General features: G+C 34.9%; 1 pseudogene; it reads right to left on the bottom strand.

The window, feature by feature from the left end:
- Positions 1–10,068: 10,068 nt before the first annotated feature.
- On the bottom strand, positions 10,069–10,127 carry LOC131409870 (U6 spliceosomal RNA; annotated as a pseudogene).
- Between the last annotated feature and the right edge of the window lie 11,073 nt (positions 10,128–21,200).

Raw genomic sequence — 21,200 nt, 5'->3', positions numbered from 1 at the left:
AAATAGATGAATAAAAATAGTCTATGTCTATGTTTGTTAGACAAAAACACAGCTGACTATATGATTACCTCCGATCTATATTTCTGGACTCTGATGCCTATAAAAACATACTAAGTTGTGTAAAAATGTCTGGTCTATACATTTTAATTTCTTCTAGCTAAAAATAGAGAATTTGTCTCAGCAATTAGTATCTTACTGTTTCTCTGTTCCACCCAGTACCTACGTAGGTCCCTAGTGCAAAAATCATGAATGTTGTTTGAAGGATTAGATGTATGAATGATAGAACGAACACATAAATATATTAGATGATATTTTTTAAGAAAATTTTCAAAAAAATTTCATAGATTACTGTGTGAAAATGGTAACTATAAAGACATTATTATAAAGAAATATTAACATTACAAAGATAACTGTGGCCTCTGAGAATTATGTGGTTCTTGAAGACCTTGCTCATCAAACATCACTTGAAAATGGGGAGTTCAAAACCCTGTCTCAAACACTCAAAATGGAAGGTGCTTTTGTGCATAATCTAAATAGGTATTTTTTTATATCTTTTTTTTTTTTTTTTTTGGTGAGGAAGATTATCCCTGAGCTAACATCCATTGCCAATCCTCCTTTTTTTTCTGAGGAAGATTGTCCCTGAGCTAACAGCTGAGCCCATCTTCCTCTATTTTTATATGTGGGATGCCTGCCACAGCATGGCTTGATAAGTGGTGTGTAGGTCTATGCCCAGGATTCGAACCTGCAAACCCTGGGCTGCTGAAGCAGAGCACATGAACTTAACCACTATGCCATTGGGCTGGCCCCTAAAAAGATTTTGATTGGGCAGTCAACATGCTGGCTCCCCAACACCAACGCTAGAGAATGAGGTATTTTAAGTCCTCATTAGGACACCACAATTTTCTGAGATGGGTCTTGAATGTGGCATTAAGCAAAGATAAAAAACCTTGAGAACAAACGTGCTTCAAATTGGTGGATTCCTTACTGAAAACAGCTTTTAATACATGACTATAGATAATTCAGAAATGTGATATGGGTTAATATCCAGTGAGATATTGCCAAGACTTATGGTTCTCATTCCCTTAAGAAGAGAGACATGCACAGTAAGCTTGAAGTGGAGGTTAGGAAATTTACCTTAAATGTTTTATGACAAGACTATTAGGGGGTTTAAAGACTTTGGTCTCTAGGCTTGTCAGTAAGGAGACGGTTCAGAAGAAATAAATTAAACTTAGAAAGTGTTAAGCTGAAAGTATCATTGAGCAGGCATTTGGTTATAAATCAAAATCATTTATATTTCATGAGAAGAATTGCGTTTCCCTTGAAGCAAGACTGATTTATGCCAAAACATTTCACTCATAGTACACTAATCTCAACCATTTTGTATGATTACTAACTAGGGTTATGGCATGTGTTAAAAGATAAACTGAGGCATATTAACAAATTTAAGAGTTTATTGAGCAAAACTGGTTTCGAATAGGGCAGTATCCAGCCAAGCAGAGAGAAAGGAGCTCCAAGGAGATGTAAAAACTGAAAAGCAGAAACCAGCAGAACAAACAAGTTATACTAGACAAAAAAGCAAGTTGGTTATTGTGAAGTAACTTCCCTTTAGAGCATGGCAGGGGTCTATCAGGCAGATTACCTAACTAGTGCTGATCAGGTGAGTCCTGATTGAGTGGTTTAAGATTCCATCTCTGGGAGAGCTAAAACTATAATTAAATTTTGATTTGGTGACATGGGGCTTGGCATAAGTGACTCCACTTTGGGCCTCTTGTCTTGTTTGTAACATTTCCCTATGAGAGATTGAACATAAAGATGGACAATGGTCAGACCTTATACGGAAACAGGACTCTGACTTAGCAACCAGCCGAGGAACCCCAAGCCACCTCTGCAGCGATTGGCCCAGAATGGTCACGACTTGGTCGGTAACTGCCAGCTTCCCTACTTTTTGATTTCCCCTCCTCCTCTAGCTCCCATCTAGCTCAGAAGCAATCAGAGAAAGCCAAATCTGCTCTCCAAATCAATCACACAGGATGCCTCACACTTCCAGCTTCCCCACGCCAGCAGCCTCCCTGAGGAGCACACCTGAAGCCTTTTGTTCACCATAAAGCTTTCTCACTCCCCCGCCTGCCTTTGCGTCTGCCAGATGCCAACCATGATGGCTGGCTCCCTTCACATAGCAAGCTCTGAATAACTACTCATTGCCTGTTCTTCTTTGGATGGACTTTGTTTACCTCTCCATCTAAAATCTTTAAGAAATTTCATTCTCAATTAACCAAACATTCATAGTACAATTACAACAATGGTATTATTGTGCATATAGCTTTATTTCAAACTCAGCACTAGAGTACTTAAATAATTAATATACCTTTAGTTTTTAATTGAAGCCCCAAATTACGTGTAATTAAGAATCTATCCCATTCTGGATTTTTTTACTCTATAGTCTGTCTTAAGGAGCTTTATGGTGGCATTTTTTCCATAATTACAGACTATATATATATATATGACTAGACCAAGTCACTAGGGTGGCTTGTGAGAAGAAGTCACTCTGTCTGGATTCAAATCATATCTTAGCCTTTACTTAGGTCTTCTTTAATATGCATTTTTCTTTACCTTTCTGGGCCTCTTTATATCACCTACAAAATAAGGATATTGGCTTATATGATACATAACTTGGGTTTTTTTTTACAACTCTAAAACTTATATTCCAGTAAAATACCCATTTTCTTTTCTCTTTTCACTTAAATATTCAAAAAACACTACAAGCATATCTCATTTTATTGACCTTTAATTTATTGCACTGCACAGATACTGCATTTCTTACAAATTGAACGTTTGTGGCAAACCTGCATTGAACAAGTCTATCAGCACCATTTTTCCAACAGCATTTGCTCACTTTGTGTTTCGGTGTCACATTTTGATAATTCTCACAGTATTTTGAAATTTTTTCATGATTATTATATGTTTTATGGTAATCTGTGATCAGTGATCTTTTTTCTATTGTACTTGTTCTGGGGCGCCATGAACCATGCCCATAGCAGACGGCAAACTTATTCTATAAATGTTGTGTGTGTTCTGACTGCTCCACTAACCAGCTGTTTCCCCATCTCTCTTCTTATCTTCAGGCCTCCTACTCTCTGAGACACAAGAGTATTGAAATTAGGCCAATTAATAACCCTACAAGGGCCTCCAAGTGTTCCAGTGAAAAGAAGAGTTGCACGTCTTTCACTTTAAATCAAAAGCTAGTAATGATTAAGCTTAGTGAGGAAGGCATGTTGAAAGCAGAGATAGGCTGAAAGCTAGGCCTCCTTCACCCAAACAGTCAAGTTTTGAATGCAAAGGAAAAGTTCTAGAAGGAAATTAAAAGTGCTACCACTGAACACACAAAGAATAAGAAAGCTAAACAGCTTTATTCCTGATATGGAGAAAGTTGTAGTGGTCTGGATAGAAGATCCAACCAGCCACAACATTTTCCTAAGCCAAAGCCTAATCCAGAGCAAGGCCCTCTCTTCAATTCTATGAAAGCTGAGAGAGGTGAGGAAGCTGCAAAGGAAAAGTTTGAAGCTGGCAGAGGTTTGTTTTTCTTTCTTTAATGAAAGAAGCCATCTCCATAACATAAAAGTGCAAGGTGAGGCAGCAAGTACTGATGTAGAAGCTGCAGCAAGTTATCCAGAAGATCTAGCTAAAATCATTAATGAAAGTGGCTACACTAAGCAACAGATCTTCAATGTTGATGAAACAGCTTTATACTTAAAGAAGATGCCTCTAGGACTTAGAGGAGAAGTCAATGCCAGCCTTCAAAGCTTCAAACGACAGGCTGACTCTCTTGTTAGGGGCTAATGCAGCTGATGACTTTTAATTGAAGCCACTGCTCATTTAATATTATGAAAATCCTAGATTCCTTAAGAATTATGCTAAATCTACTCTGCCTGTGCTCTATAAACGGAACAACAAAGCCTGGATGACAGCACATCTATTTACAGCATGATTTACTGAATATTTTAAGCCCACTGTTGAGACCTACCACTCAGAAACAAAGACTCCTTTCAAAATATTACTGCTCATTGACAATGCACCTGGTCACCCAAGAGCTCTGATGAAGATGTGCAATGAGATTGATGTTGTTTTCATGCCTGCTAACACAACATCATTCTGCAGCTCATGGATCAAGGAGCAATTTTGACTTTCAAGTCTTATTATTTAAAAAATACTTTTCATAAGTCTATAGCTGCCATAGATAGTGATTCCTCCAATGGATCTGGGCAAAGTAAATTGAAAACCTTTTGGAAAAGATTCACCATTCTAGATGCCATTAAAAACATTCATGATTCATGGAAAATGATCAAAATATCAACATTAACAGGAATTTGGAAGAAGTTGATTCCACCCTTCATGGATGACTTTGAGGGAATCAAGACTTCAATGGAAGAAGTAACAGGAGATGTGGTGGAAATAGCAAGAGAACTAGAATTAGAAGTGGTGCCTGAAGATGCAACTGAATTGCTGCAATCTCATGATAAAACTTCAAGGGATAAGAAGTTGCTTCTTATGGATGAGCAAAGAAAGTGCTTTCATGAGATGGAATCTACTGTGAAGATTGTTGAAATGACAACAAAGGATTTAGAATACAACATAAACTTCGTTGATAAAGCAGCAGCAGAGTTTGAGAGAATTGACTCCAATTCTGAAAGAATTCTACTTTCTACTGTGGGTGAAATGTCATCAAACAGTGTTGCAAGCTTCAGAGAAATCGAACATGAAAGGAAAAGTCAATCAATGCAGCAAACTTCATTGTTGTCCTATTTTAAGAAATCGCCACAGCCACCCCAACCTTCAGCAACCGCCAGCCTGATCAGTCAGCAGCCATCGACATCGAGGCAAGACCCTGCGCCAGCAAAAATTACACCTCGCTGAAGGTTCAGATGATGGTGAGCGTTTTGTAGCAATAAATCATTTTTTGCTTAAGGTATGTACATTGGTTTTTTAGGCATAATGCTATTGCATACTTAATAAACTACAGTATAGTGTAAACACAACTTTCATATGCACTAGAAAAACAAAATATACATATGACTTGCTTTATTGCAATATTCGCTTTATTGTGGTGATCTGGAACAGAAGCCACAAAATCTCTGAGGTATGCCTGCACTTTTCAGTGAAACTCTGAAAGTTTTTACTTACTTAAAAGGCAACTTAAAATCCCTGGTATATAGAAATTTCCAAGTCATCACTATTTATTAAAATAGACTCCAATTTGTCTTACCAATGAATGACTCCTTCAATCATCCACTCTCTCACTAGTACTATCATCCTAAAACACAGATATCATCTAATGATTTACCTAATTTAAAACCTTTATGAGATCCCTATTTTATGCAGGATAAATCCATATCCATAATCTATATTTATGTTATGACATTATAATAAATATTTGTTAGTACATCTACCTTGCCCATCAAACCAGAAGCTCCTTTAGGGTAGGGAGCTCATTGTATTCATCTTTGTACTCCTGAGACCTAGCACAGAAGGAGAAACTAAGCACTAAGAAATTATTTAAGAAGTGGTAGAATGAAAGATAAATTCATCTCTGAGTTTTAACTACATTTAGAGATGCTCTGCAATTAGTAACATCGAGTTGGATTTCCCCTATTAATGGCCCGCTTAAATGTAAGCTTATCACCTATATAGGGACCTAACAAAGATTTCCTCAAAATCAAGATATAGGCTGAAACAACACCCCATTGATATTTTGATCTTCAAAGCGTGCAAAATTTCATCCTTGGCCTTGTTAGTTCACTCCATGATGTTAACAATCGCCTGAAATGTGCAATTAATACAAAGCTCATCCTTAGCATTTTGAAGTGTCATGGTGAACATTCTCTCAAAAGTATATTTTACTTGTTTTACTTAATGGGCTTCTGCAAGACAAAATATTTATATTAGAAACATATTATGCAAACGTTTGCTTAATTATTCATAATATTGATATAATAGAACATACAGCTAAACAATGTCTTAGGAGTAACAGGCATTTTTAGTTTAAACTTCCTGAATATAAAATATATTATATAATATATTTTATATAAAATATAAATATATTAATATTATATATAATAAAAATATAATGTATATGATATATTATTATATAATATAGAATATAAAAATATAAAAATTATTTTTATAATTTTCAGTGAGAAAATTAAAGCAGTTATCAATGATGAAAAATTGTTTTTGAGAAAATTAATAAAGTAATACAAAATAAGTCAGCTTTAAGCCCAAAATATAGAAAATATAAAAACAAATAATAATTTTAATATTTCAATATTATGAAGCAAATGAAAATATAATGGATCCAAAATTAAACCCATATTTAAAATACATATAACTATGAAAAAGTGAAACTGACATATGATTAGCTATACATCAACATATATGATTAGTATAGTCAACATAGTTGATTACCTAAAATATTTTATTACAACAATCGTGTAAATATTGGTTTGTCTAAAATGTTTGAAATGTTCTATTTTTAATTATTAAAAGGAATGATTAAATGTTATTTTTAATGATGTTCAAAATAATTTTTAAAATTTTGTGAGTTTCTGATCTCCTAGGTAACACAGTTAAGCACAAATTGTGTATAAGCGATTGGTGGAGATTGAGTTCTTGTGCAAGAAAATTTATTTTTATATGAATCTCCCAGCACCTACCAATGACACGATATCAGATTAAAAGGGAAAAGAGAAAAGAAATGAAGAGACGAATATTTAGAGACAGAGAGAAACAAGCTGTTGTTTCTCTTCTAACATCTCTTTTTACCTCTCTCTACCTGAATTTCCTCATCCATAAAATGAAATTTTAGAACTGAAAATACTAAAAAATATTCCTACTAAAAAGACTCAAAATAAATTATCATATTTCTTGCCCTACTATGTACAGTAAACATTGTAAGTTTGATTTTGTTGGTGTTATCCTTCTAGTTCTGAAAATATAATACTTCTTCAAGGATTGTGTGTGTGTTGTGTATGTGGGTATGTGTGTATTTTCCCCTCCATGGAAACAGCTATTTTTCCTTTTTTACTGGTAATAGTTACCCCAAATAAATTTATATGATAAGTGAAACGATCATGATAATAAATATTATTAGCTCAATCAATGCCCCCCAAAAAAACAAAAAAAAAGAAAGTCTGTATCTAGAGTTACCTAATCTACTTGCTTTTCATAATTAACATTCAATTCATTCTCATTAATTTACTATAAGAGAATCTGCTGGAAATTGAGAATATACCTGTATCTCAGATTTTTCTCCCTTTAGCTTATGTCTTTTGCTATGGGTTAGTGCATAAAATATCAGATATATACGAAAGTTTTTGAAAACCATATATACATACGACATATAGGACATAAAATACAGAAAATATACAATCTGTGTGAACTATTTGACTTACCAACTGACTATAGTATTGATCAGTATATCTGGATATGTAGACAGAACTATAATTCAGAAGAGTTAGGGTCTTTTTTTGAATTTTTTTTTTTAATCTTTTGGCACACCAGCGTGAACAGGCGTCACTAAATGTACAGAGACATGTGGAGCCAATGTGGCAAATCTGTCGAAAAAGAGACTTCCCTGCACTCTTCCAATTCCGCAGATGTCATAAGAAAATTCTGCAAGACGTCTTTCTTAAATTCAGTATTACCTGGCACCTCAGGCTGTTGCCACTGCTGCCAAGGGTCCTACCAATCCTTGAGTAGGCAGTATGCCATGGAAACAGATGGGCACAAATACGAGACACTAAAATATAAATCCTGAAGATGAAATATATGTTTCTAAGGTTTGTCATCTTAGGTGGGCACATTGACATGACTGCTATATATGGATTAAGTACCTTCAACAGTGGCAAATGCAAGTTACTTTAGCTGAAACCAAACTAAGAAAAAAAAAGAGGTTATAAACCCACTTTTTTTTTTTTAACTTTTTTTTTTTTTTTTTGAGGAAGATCAGCCCTGAGCTAACATCCGTGCTAATCCTCCTCTTTTTGCTGAGGAAGACTGGCTCTGAGCTAACATCTATTGCCAATCCTCCTCCTTTTTTTCCCCCCAAAGCCCTAGTAGATAGTTGTATGTCATAGTTGCACATCCTTCTAGTTGCTGTATGTGGGACTCGGCCTCAGCATGGCCGGGGAAGAGGTGCGTTGGTGCACGCCCGGGATCCGAACCAGGGCTGCCAGTAGCGGAGCGCGCGCACTTAACCACTGGGCGGGCCCTAAACCCACTTTCTGTATAATGCAATGTGATTGCTACTAATTACCCTAGTTCTCAGAATATTAATAGCACCTATCTTTCTTCCACACTTCTAATTATTTTGCTAAAGAATTCGTTGTTGCTTATTAATCAGTGCCTTCACTGTTCCGCCTTTCTTCTATTTCTCTTCATGCCTATATTTCTTACTCACACTTGCTCTGTTTGACTTCATAAAGCATAACAGCGACAATGTTGTGGTGGTATTGTTACTCTTCTACACAAGCAACCTCAGTTTTTTTGTATAGTCTATAGTCTCTAAAATAAATCTAAGTTTTATTACAATTCAGCTCAAACAGGTGGAACAGCTACTCTACTGTACAACTTAGCAAACTCTTGACACAACCAGGTTTTTTTACCTGTACTACCCTGGAAGTTTCTTATTTACTGATTTGGTATTGTTACTCTAGAAGTCTTTTTCATCCTTTAGGTCCAACTCAACTGACCAAAATAACTCATTCCTTTTCTCTTTACTCTTGGCCAAAATAACTCATTCCTTTTCTCTTTGTTCTGATTGTATTTTTGTTAGAATATCAACAATAATTCTTATTTCAGTCTGCTTTGTGTTATAAGCATTTTTACTACCCATCTTTCTCTGCAGTCATGTGTAATTGTGTTCTAGCAGAGAAATTTTTAGTTCAACTTTATAGTCCTAAAATTATAAGGAAGATTGCTAATATGTTTTAATTATTTCATGTGGGAAATCTCATAATATTTTCAAACATGGAACTTCAGGATTTTAAGAATCTTTCTAAAGATTTTATAAGCACATTCGTCAAGTTGAATGTTAATTCAAGGCTAAAAGTCAATCAAATGCATCCAGGACAGCAGCAAATTTCAGCTTGACCATTAAGTATTTGCTTGATTTTTAGCATAGAATTAAAAACATCCAAATTGTGAAAAAGGAAGATATCTATGAAATATAAAATATTAAAAAGTAAGTAACTTCACTTGGTAAGCAGAGCAATGCAGTTAAAAGGGAGAAAAATCAAATAGTTTATCACATAAAAATAATTAATGAAGTCACTAAAATTTTTCAAATGTTGAACAACAAAAATATATTCTATTAATTGCTTTTATGCATGTTTCCATATATTATGTCATGAGTCTTGACAATAAACAAAGAGGCAGACAATGCTTTTACATGTTGCAGTTGTGGAAGTGGCATCAATAACAGAGTCAATATTAATGCTCAGGTTTATACATCATTGCTGCTTCTGCATAAAATCTAGCCTCCAATCTACAATCTAGTTCAAACAGAACTTTCCAGCTCTGCAATACTACAAAGCTGTGTTTTCACAGTGCCTCCAACTCTCTTCTGTTAGTGATAAAACAATTATTTTATTTCCAGTCCCAAAATATATTGAAACAATAATCCTACTCAAAACATTTGGGTTATATTAAAAGTATTAGCTTTTTAATTTTTTAAAATAAATAAAAATATGTGACAGTACTTAAATACTTTAAATATTTGAAGATATTATGGAATTCTAAATCGGTTGCCAAACCATTGAGACTCTTAGGTGATTCCCACAAACATGAGTGATTTCCTGCAGAAGCATCTCTAACACTTATATCAAAACTATTCTTTTTTTTTTTTTTTTTGAGGAAGATCAGCCCTGAGCTAACATCCATGTCAATCCTCCTCTTTTTGCTGAAGAAGACCGGCCTTGAGCTAACATCTATTGCCAATCCTCCTCCCTTTTATCCCCCCCCTTTCCTCCCCAAAGCCCCAGTAGATCATTGTACATCATAGTTGCACATCCCTCTCCATGCTAATCTTCTCTGTATAATTCCAATTTTAGTATATGTGCTGTCGAAGCGAGCACAAAACTATTATCAATATTATAAATTTCAGATAGAAAGCTCCAAACTTGAATTCTAGAATTCAAATTTCTACTGGCATAAAAATGACTCTTACTTCAAAATAGTAACGTTAAAAATAAGCAGAAGAAATAGGTGGCTTGTTGTGCAGGTTACTGTATGGTTAACTTATGTGGAATAACCTCAAACAGTGAGCAGAGAAAATAAAAAGTACTAGAAGACGTTAAAGAATCAGTTCTATAAAGGGAGTGACATTATAGAAAGCAGAAGAGAATAGCAATAGATATTATTCTCACTAGCAGGCAACAAACAGTTTACTTAAACACTGCCATAAAATAACCACTGTGAAAATGTGCATGATTTTCCCTCTCAAATTACAAGTATTTCAAAAAATTATATATAAATTTCAAAAATGTGAGACTGACAGAAAGGCAGCATCCTTTAAATTGAAAGCTATAGCACCTTAAAATAATGAATAAACAAGGGAAACAATGAATGGAAATGAGTATTAGTAGTAGCTTCCAATCATTGACGGCTTACTAAAAAGCAAGTTCTATCCCAAGGACATTAAATATGTTCATTCATCTAATTCTGTAACTAGGCTGTGAAGGTAATGTCAGACACATACTCCTACATCTAACTTTTACAAACGAAGTAACAGATTCAGAGAGTTTAGGTAGCATGCTCAAGGAAATTTGGCTTGCAAATTGGAGATTCAAAATTTTAACTCGGATTTATTGACTCCAAAGCTTGCACCATAAACCCAAGAGGTAGGAGGACAGAATTACTCATTTTCATGAGTGGATGTAGAGCAGTAATACATTGGCAAAGACCTGCAGGTTGTATACTTAATTAATTGTAATTAATTATATATTTAATCTATTCATAACAGTGCTTGGCACACAGTAAAAAATCAAAAATGCTATTCTTTTTTATTATTGATAAAAGGCTGAACACTTGAAAATGAAAGATTAAAAGAAGAAGAAAATTTTGATCAGGCCATACACTTGTAAAAGGGTGAACAACTCATGTCTAAAACAACATTTATTTTTGTTCTTAAATTATTCAATTAAGTTGGGTAAGGTGAGGTTATCCTTCATTTAATGTACTCGATATTCAATTCTAAAAAATTTTTATGGATAGATTCTCATGAAAATATAAGATTTTTTATTCAAATTTATATATAAAATGACAAGTATTTCTACCAGAAAAAAAATTACCCCTTTTATTTTCAAAATGTAGTATTAAACATTAAATTTTCTTATAATCTCTAGTTTGTGCTTTCTGCAGAATTTTAGAGAATTTCTGCTCTGCTTTGACTCTAAAACTAAGTATGAACACAAAGAATCAAAATTAAAAAGAGGGCTGTTATAGTTTCTTTGAAGAACATAAAAAGACTCAATTTTTGCTACCATGGAAGTGAAGTGAAATCAAAGGTTATCCACTGTGGGAGTGACAAGGTTTTAAGGTGAGACATTCAAAAAACTCTTTTTTTATTACACTTGTTGTGCTTTTGATCCTTTCTGAGAAATAGAAAAAAGGAGAGAAGAAAAAAATAGTGTGTCATACTGAATATGGCATGAGCTCCAGAAATAATTGGAATTGCACTGCATTAAATCTATTGCATTAAAAGATATAAATAACACACAGCTGATGATTTGGTGGTAGTTGAATGGTAGTCAAGTGTAAAATGTACTTGCTATTTTTTTGCACAATTTCTCAAATGGTATGAGCAGTGCAGCATTCAGTGCATTGGCTGTAACCAATTTTATGAATTTCTTTAACAAGTGAAATAGTCCTAAAGGAAGATACATTCCAGCAGCTGTCCTCTGATTTGGTATGCTTTCTAGAGAGCAGTCAAATGACAGTTATTATTTTTTCCACCATAACTATTGTATTTTTTGTAGTTGTAACAACATCGCATATCTAGATATTCTGTTGTTGATACTGAAAATAAAAATGCATAATTAGACTTCCCACTGCTCCATTTTATTTTCAATCTGCAAACAATGAAGGTAAATTTACTTTACTCTTACCAAATCTTCTGTATTGTAGTGTTTCTCTCTCTCTCTCTAACATGCAATGAGGAAATAATGTTTCAAAGGATAAATGGGGTTCACTATAAGCTTGAAAATCAAGAAAATTACAAGCATCCAAATTGCCACCCAACTGAATAGGCTATTTCAATAAAAAAAAAAATCCATTTGAAAAGAGAATGGTTTCAGTCCCTGTTATAAGGAGTCATGAGCATTCAAGGAAGATTAGTCTCATCAGCTCACTCAGGAATTACCCTTCTACATGAGGCCTCTCTCTTTTTCATATTCCAAAAAATTGTCCTTTTTCTTCCAAACAAAAAGGAAAAAATTGTAAAAACTTCAGAAATCTTGACAAACATTTTCCTAAACACTGACTGGCAGACATGTTTATGATTCCTGCAAAAAGATTAAAATTAAAATGCATCAGAGGAACAAGGCGAGAAACAGCATTGCTCACGTCCCAGCAGAAAGAGCCTCTGCTGAGCTCAAGTCAACACCGGAAACACGCTTCAGGGACACCAGTATTTTCCAGCCAAAACTCCTCAGTGAGGCCAAGGTTAGTCCTGAGCTGGGAGAAGACAGCATGCATTTCACCTTGCCAGCAAGTTACAATCTGTATTCAAATTGCTGTGACAGTGTGCTTACAAAACAGAATGTGAGTGTACATGAGGCTGTGTCAGCAAATGGTGAAAAAGTGAAAGATTCAGTCACAAAGTTCTACGAGACATCCAGCTAATGTGGAAATAAAGAGCCCTTTTTAAATTACCTTTTAAGGTGACTGTCAGCATGTGGGAGCACAGAATACGTCTTGTTGGCCACTGCTGTAGCTAGCAACCAGGTCTCAGCAGTTGTGACCAGCTGCATGTATCTGAGACTTTGCCTCTTCTAAAGCCTGCACCCTGTACTCCTTACCTCTTGTCTTACGCAGTTTCTCTGGCGCTACCATGTGGAACATCTGTAGGAAGGCTTCAGTATTCTAGCACATTCAACCTGCTAGTGCAGCAGTGTTAACACCTGGGAGATCACCCTTGACCAATGGGGGACAGAAGCCAATGGATAAATGCTTCCCCTGATTGTCCCCTGGGCAAATAGTTTTGAGATGCATAGTGCTTCTCAGACCTTCCTGTGAGATTGAGCACTAGGCACCTGCAGGGGGCCAACTCAATACTTCCTTGCATTCAGTGTTTTGTTTTTCTTGTCTCTCACTCTTACTACAAGTAGCTTTCCTAATCAACTAGTCCACTAGCCTTTGATTCAGTCGCTGATTTTGGGAGAACCCCAGGTAAGTTAGTGGATACATATTGTTAGAGTAAGTGGGAGATTTATTTCTAGGTAACGACTTTCTCTTAACTAACACTCTATCTGGAGGTTCTTCTATATCTGAAAAACTATGCATAGTAGCAGTTTTTGTCTGTTTGCTTTTAATGGTTAAACTACATTAAGCTGAGCAGGTTTAAAATACCTGTGTGTCTTGCCATTATCTATGGAACAAAGTCCAAATTCTTTAACAGGGCTCACAAACCATTCAGGATCCCCAGGATACATTTCCTGTCACCACCAACCACCTCTTCAACACACATACACATACACACACACAAGGCACTCATACACATACACACAAAGCCTACCTTTTACCAAAACCAAAGCAAAATTACTCAATGTTCTTATAGTGTATTATGATTTCTCAAGTATCTTGGCCTTTCTGTATCTTCTTTCTTCTATATAAAAACCCTTTCTCTATTTGCTCATCAGATACACTTACCGTTTCTTTTGAATATCCTTCACTGGACCCTTTCATCTATATTAGTCAGACAAATTTATGTGATTCTCAGTGGGCTTATAAAAACATTTTCATATACCAACTTTATCATGTGCTATTTAAACAAGTGCTTACTTTAGAGTGTTTTCTATTAAACTGAGGGCAGGGCTTTTGTTCTATTCATAGTTTTATCTCGAGTACATCAGATTAGATGCTCTATAAGTATCTGAGAATAGATTAATAATTGAAAGTATTTAGCCTCCCCTTGTCTATATAATTTCTCTCTTAGGTCTCATAGTGGTGACATTGATTGAATTCTTATTAAAGAAATCAAGTAGCATAGCTCCATATTGTTGCCCAGCAAAAGAAGTTTGTTTTACACCCTTCAGTTTTGACCCTTTTAGATTATTTCCCTCATATCATTTTCTCATTGGACTAACACTGATTGTGTGCCCATTATATATCAGGCACTGAGACAAACACTTGGGAACAAAGATATAGTGCTTGCTTTCTTAAAACTTAGATTACAACCTAAGGAGGAAACCAGGAATTAACATCTGAATAAGTAAATACAATTTATACAGTTAGAAGTTGTGATATGTGATATAAAGGTAGTACGTAGCTGGTGAAGAGAAAGATCCGCTTCAGAGGGTCAAGGGACAGCTTAATTTAAAAACTGACTTTTTGGGGCCAGCCCAGTGGCATAGTGGTTAAGTTTGTGTGCTCTGCTTCAGTGGCCCATGGTTTGCAGGTTCGAATCCCGGGCGCAGATCTACGCACTGCTCGTCAAGCCATACTGTGGTGGCATCCCACATACAAAAAATAGATGAGGAAGACGGGCACAGACGTTAGCTCTTGGCAAATCTTCCTCAGCAAAAAGAGAAAGATTGGCAATGAACGTTAGCTCAGGGCCAATCTTCCTTACCAAAAAAATAAAATAAAATGAATTGATTTTTTTTATTGAGATACAATTGACATATAACTGTAAGTTAAAGGTGTACAATGTTTTGATTTTATATATTTCTGTAATGCAACGTGATTACCACCATGGAGTTAGCTGACACCTCTATCACATCACATTATTATCATTTTTTTTTGTCTGGTGAGACAATTGAGATATAGTCTCTTAGCAACTTTGAAGTTTATAATACAGGACTGTTGATTATAATCACTATGCCGTGCATTAGATCTCTAGGACTTTTTTATCTCCTAGTTGCAATTGACTTTTACACTATTTGAAGAGAACAGGGAAGAAAATTTCAGGCAGAGAGTAAAGCATATACAAAAAATCTGACTTGGAAAAGAACTAGTTATCTTCGAAGAACTAAAAGAAAAGTGGTGTGGATAGACTTGGTGAAGGGAAGGGAGGCGCTGGTGAGGAATGAATTCAGAGAGGAAAGCAAGGGCGAGAGCAGGGGCACAAAACCCATCTTCAAAACTGGGTTTTATTTGAGTTTCAGTGAGAAGTTATTGAAGTTTTACAGTCCTGGAGTTATAAGTTGTGATGAATACTTTATAAACAATTAGGCTTGTTAATCTACAGAGAATTGAGTGAAAGAGATCAAGAGCGGAGTGGAGAAGAGATCAGTTAGATAAATGTGTCTGCAGCTCGACAGAGAAATTGCACATGAGATATAAATTTGTGAGTCAATATTTAAATTATATTTAAAGCAAAGGAAATAGATTCTATCACCAAGGGAGAGAATGAGAAAAGGAGAGAAGAGAAATGAAAACTATCCCTGAGTGAATTCAACAAAGAAAAACTCAGTCTGTCAGAGGGAATGTCTGGAATATTCAATGTCCCAGAAACTACAAGATAAAAGTGTTTCAAGATGTTGAGGAGTATTAACTGTGTCATACGCTCCCAAGAGTTCTGGAAAGTTTATTACCGAAGTGCATTATTTAAAATTGGTAAAATGTAAGTCATTGCCAATCTTAGTAGAAAACTGCTCATACTGACTTGGTGTAGAAGATGCCAAAAAGAATGATAGGACTAAGTTTAGCATCAATGAAAAAATATGTATATTTTTGTTGTAAGTTTGTTCTAACTTTGCCCACGAAATGGCTAATATTGGGTGCTTGAGTAGAATTGCAGTAAGGATATGAAAATCAGGGAGAGGAAGCAAGGGAGTCAGAGGAGACTATTTAGAAGAGGTGATGGCTTGGCTAAGTCCCTAGGAATGAATAGCAGCTAGTCAGCCATTCCTGACAGATGAAGCAGCAATGAGACAAAGTGAAGTAAGACGTGAGATCATATTGCATTGGGGAGTTTTCACAGAACCCTCATCCATCAAGGTGTCGAAATGTAGAGCTTCTCACTTCCTCAGTATTCAAATGCATAAATTCGCTACATTCAGATTCTCATTCCTCTTTATATATTCTCCTCATAATATGTAGGGAATTATAGGGGATTGAATCTCTGCAGGAGAGCTAGACCACAAAGTTAATTTGTAAACTGATTTTTAGTAAGTATTCTTGTTGCAAATATTTAAGTATATTTGATCTTTAACTTTTTGTGGGTTTTGTGATTTTTAAGATTTACCTATGTTTCCTAAGTTCAAATCAAAATGTCTATTTTTTTGCAAGTTATAGTTTGATATATGTCTGCTCAGTTCAATTTGCAATCTAGCTTTATAATTTAAAATATGCAATCATTTTACATACTAAACTTAAATCTCATACTCATTTCCTCTATAACTTTTTAAAGTCCTTTATTTGAGAAGGATGTTATTACTCTACGTGCAAGTCGCTTCTATTACTTTTCTTAAGGAATCAGATGATAATAAGATATCCAGGTACACTAAGGAATGAATGATGTGCTGAATTTTTAAGAGAACATAGATGACATGTGGTCTCTAAGGAAAAACTACACTCTTGGGGGAGGTTTTTATTGGGTGTTGTGGAGAAAATTTTACAGTTGTCACTATGTCTTTGTAACAGAAAATGTTTTCAAGGAACTTCTTTGGCTGTAAATTCCAGAAGCAGCAGGATTAATTCATTGACTTTGATTCAGAACCCAATGAACTGAAAAGAGAGAGACTCATTTTCATTTCAATGCTCTGGAGAATAAGGCAATTGGACACAAAAGTCATTCAACTATATGACCTTCTGCTGAGAAAGTAATGTTAAGAAAGAATCCTGCCATCAGTTATATGACTTGGGATTCAGCACCCCTAGTCCTCAATATAATATTGAAATATACCTTATTAAATTAGTTATTGTCACTGAAAGTAGGAAGCATATGGAAAATCATTGGTAAATGATTTTAATTAATTGCTTCTCTGTCCTTGCAAAAAGCAAAGTTTAATAGCTGCAAAGGACAAAGAAAACCTTTACCTGTAACCACTGTAGAGACAACATTTGCACTTAAGTGAAGTCAAATTGATTTCCTCCCTTTTATAAAGGCAAGCATTCTTACCCAGATAGTTTAAATATACTATCTAATGTTTAAATAGTAACAAAAATGAAGACATTACACACTATGACCGTTTAAAATTCCTTCAGATCTTTAAAAAAAAAAAGTTATCTATTCAGTTTACATATATATTTATGAAATAAAGTGATGTTAAAGAACAAGCAGTTACTTTTAGAAACCTGTCATTGTTTTCAAGATGTAGGACAAAAATTATTACTTTTAACTTATAGGTATAAAACTTGGCTATAACATATTTTCTACAAGGAAAGACTATTCTTAGTGTAGAGCTCCATATACTGGGAGCTAGATCTGAAGTCAGAGGAGAGTAAACAATCAGTCAAGGAGCCATTGGAAGCTACTACCTATTTCCCCAAAGAGCAACGTGTGCAAATCAAAGAACCAATATTACTTAGTGCATTAATCTGCTCGGACTGCCATAAAAGAATAGTACAGACTGAGTGGCTTAAGCAACAGAGGTATATTTGCTCACAGTTCTGGAGGCTGGAAGTTCAACATCAAGGAGCTGGCAGGGTTGGTTTCTGATGAGACCTCTCTCCTTGGCTTGCATATTGCTGCTCTCTCCCCGTGTCCTTTTACATGGTCTTTCCTCTATGGGCTCTCACTCTTGGTGTCTCTTCTTCTAGAAGGAGACTAGTTCTATTGAGTCAGAGCCCCACCCTTATGATCTCATTTAACCTTAATTATCTTCTTAAAGGCATTACCTACAAATACAGTCACATTGGAAGTTAAGCTTCAAACTTTGAATATTTTTTGGAGGGGGGCACAATTTAGTATACAACATTTGATACATTTTTCTTGGGTCGGCATATTTCAGGTAAGTGCCTAAACTTGTGATATTTTCAGTGACCACTGGGCCACATTAAGTGAATTAACTGTAGACTTAACAAGTAAGCTGAGCATTATACTCACTTGCTACTTCCAAACTCTTAAATTTATCCCAACCTCACTAGTGTCATTTATTGGATCTTTGAAAATGAACTGCAGCCTCTTACTTAATGGCTTTTGGTTAAAAATATTATACTTACTCCTTGCATTGAGAGTGGCCATTTGATGTGCTTAAATCTAAAATTAAAAAAAAAAAAAAGTGTTTGGGGCTCTCTTTTTCTTCCAACTCCATTTTCAATCACTATATTTCTATTTAAGTTCACTATTGTAAAGAAAGATATAAGAAATAAATTTATTTAAATATGTCTTTGTATTACTTGTATCTCTGGGCTCCCCTTGCTAGTCAGACATGTAGAAAGTGCATCCAGTACAGAGCCTTAATGAATTACTAGATTTTAAACAGGTTGTAGCTATAAATTCTTCTTCCTTCACCTAATTATGTAGTCCACTCTAGATGACTGTTGTAGATCATATTTTTCTCTTTATATACAAGATATCTCATATTTGTATTTTTTGATATTTCAGTATTGCTGCTCCAAAAAACCTTCAAAATAGTGGGAGAGAACATAGACAAAAAAAAAAAAACGAAAGAAAACTGATTATGTCATAGAGCTGTGAAATATATCAGAGGTATAAGAGTCACAGTGAATTACTAGAAGCTGAAGACCTTGAAGAATTCTTTATGAAGACAGTGTCTTGTAAGTGGAAATTACATGAAGGAGAATATTTTAATAGATAAAGAAATAGTTTACCAAAACACGCCATCTATTTTTTTCCAGGGTGACAGAAAATGTATGATACTCTGACTTAAATAAATTTTATTTATAACTAAGAAAATGTATATATTTTTTTTCTTTATGAGAAACACATGAGGATTTCACATGAAAAAATTCTTTGGGTACAACTTTTTTTAAATGTTATTTTCAATAGAAATTGAAGCTTGAAAATAACATTAAATAACACTAAACTATCTGCTTATAGCTTTGATGAAATACCTGGTGCTAGACTAGCCTTGCCATGTGTACAACTATAAAATTTGACAAAATAAATAAAACAACTGTTCACTATGGGAAAACAAACAGCACTTGACTGTGATCTGTTGGACAAATAAGCTGATTACTTTTCTGCATGGAGTCACTCTTTGGATGCTACACAGAGAAGGGGAGCCCAAGAAGAGCAAGGTGGTTTTGCTGAGCCGTGGAGGAAGACATGGGGTTAAAGGCTACTGTGGTAACTGAAATTTTCAGACAGTGTAATAAAGAGAAAGAAGCTATTGAGTTGTCCCGTTGAGTCTGGCCACTATGCTAAGCTGCAGATGTACAAGCCAAGAAGTCATGGAAAGGCAAAGCACAATTATCATGAAACAAACAAAAACAGGAAACTATGATTTTAATACCTAACAGTTACACGGGGCTGTGAATGTTTTAGTTTTACGCCAGAATGACATATATGTTTGATTAGTCCAAACATTCAGTAGTGATTCCAGAAATGCTAGGAAAAGTTTATCTAGTTAAAAATCTTAAAAATAATCTCAAAAGGTTTAAGGTGAGCCAGATGTAAACTAACTACCTGCTTGAACAAGGCCCAGTATCATTTAAAGGATGACAATCACATCCAGTGGATTAATAACATAATTCAATATGTCCAGGGGCCGCCCCGTGGCTGAGCCGGTAAGTGCGCGCGCTCCACTGCTGGTGGCCCGGGGTTCGGATCCCAGGCGCACACCGACGCACCGCTTCTCTGGTCATACTGAGACCACATCGCACATACAGCAACTAGAAGGATGTGCAGCTATGACATACAACTATCTACTGGGGCTTTGGGGGGAAAATAAATAAATAAATAAAATCTTAAAAAAAAAAATGTCCACTATCCAATAAAAATGACTAGACATGCAAAGAAGCAGGAAATGTGACCCATCACTGGGAGAAAAATCAGTCAATTAAAACAGACTATGAAATGACAGAGGTAATGCAATTAGTAAATAAGTTGTTTAAAACAGCTATTATTTATTCAAGTATTTAAAAGAAAATGCAAATAAATTGGTGATACAAATAAAAGATATAAAAAATAAAATGGAATATCTAGTCCTCAAAAATACAATATTGGAAATGAAAAAAAAATGACAATAGGGGCCTAATAGCAGTCTAGTCTCTCTAAATAAAAGAAAAAAGATAAACAAGCTTGAAGATAGAATCCATCTAACTAGATTCCACCAAGTACAGTCTACCAAGTAAAATTTGCCTGAAATTGAAGCACAGAAGGAATAAAAGGCAGAAAAATATGAAAAGAAACACCATGTAACGTTGATAGTATCAAAGAGATTAACATAAGTGTAGCTGAAGTGCTTCACGGAGAGTAGAGGGAGATCAAAGCAGAAAAATATTTAAAGATAAGGGCTGAATTTCCCAGATGTGATAAAAATGTAAACCCAAGACTTATCAAAATTATATTAATGAAGATAGTATGCTTTTAGCATAAAGATAAGCAAATAGATCAATTAAACTTAATAGTCCAGAAATAGACCGTATTTTTTACATTAGTTGATGTTCAATCAAGCAAATCAAAGTAAAGCGATAAAATCGATAAAATGGACTTCTTCAAAATTAAAAACTTCTGCTCATCAAGACTCCAAAAAAGAAATTAATAGGCATGCCAAAAACTAAGGAATACATTTAGAAAATATATATCAGACAAGGTACTTGTATCTTTTGCCCTATAACACAACAATTTGATTTCTAGGATTTTACCCAAGAGAAATGAAAACATATCTCCATAAAAAATACTTGCACAATGATGAGCACATCAGCTTTATTCATAATAGCCAAAACTGGAGACAACTCAAATGTCTATCAAAATGAGAAGAGATAAATACATTCCTATATGGGCATATAGTGGATTATTCAACAGCAAAATGATCAATTTTTTATATACACAACAATACAGATGGATGGAACTCAAA

The sequence above is a fragment of the Diceros bicornis genome, chromosome 8 (assembly GCF_020826845.1).
Source record: "Diceros bicornis minor isolate mBicDic1 chromosome 8, mDicBic1.mat.cur, whole genome shotgun sequence".
NCBI classification, from domain to species: domain Eukaryota; kingdom Metazoa; phylum Chordata; class Mammalia; order Perissodactyla; family Rhinocerotidae; genus Diceros; species Diceros bicornis.
Note: the sequence above shows the minus strand (reverse complement) of the source record. Positions and strands in the feature narration are given on the sequence as shown.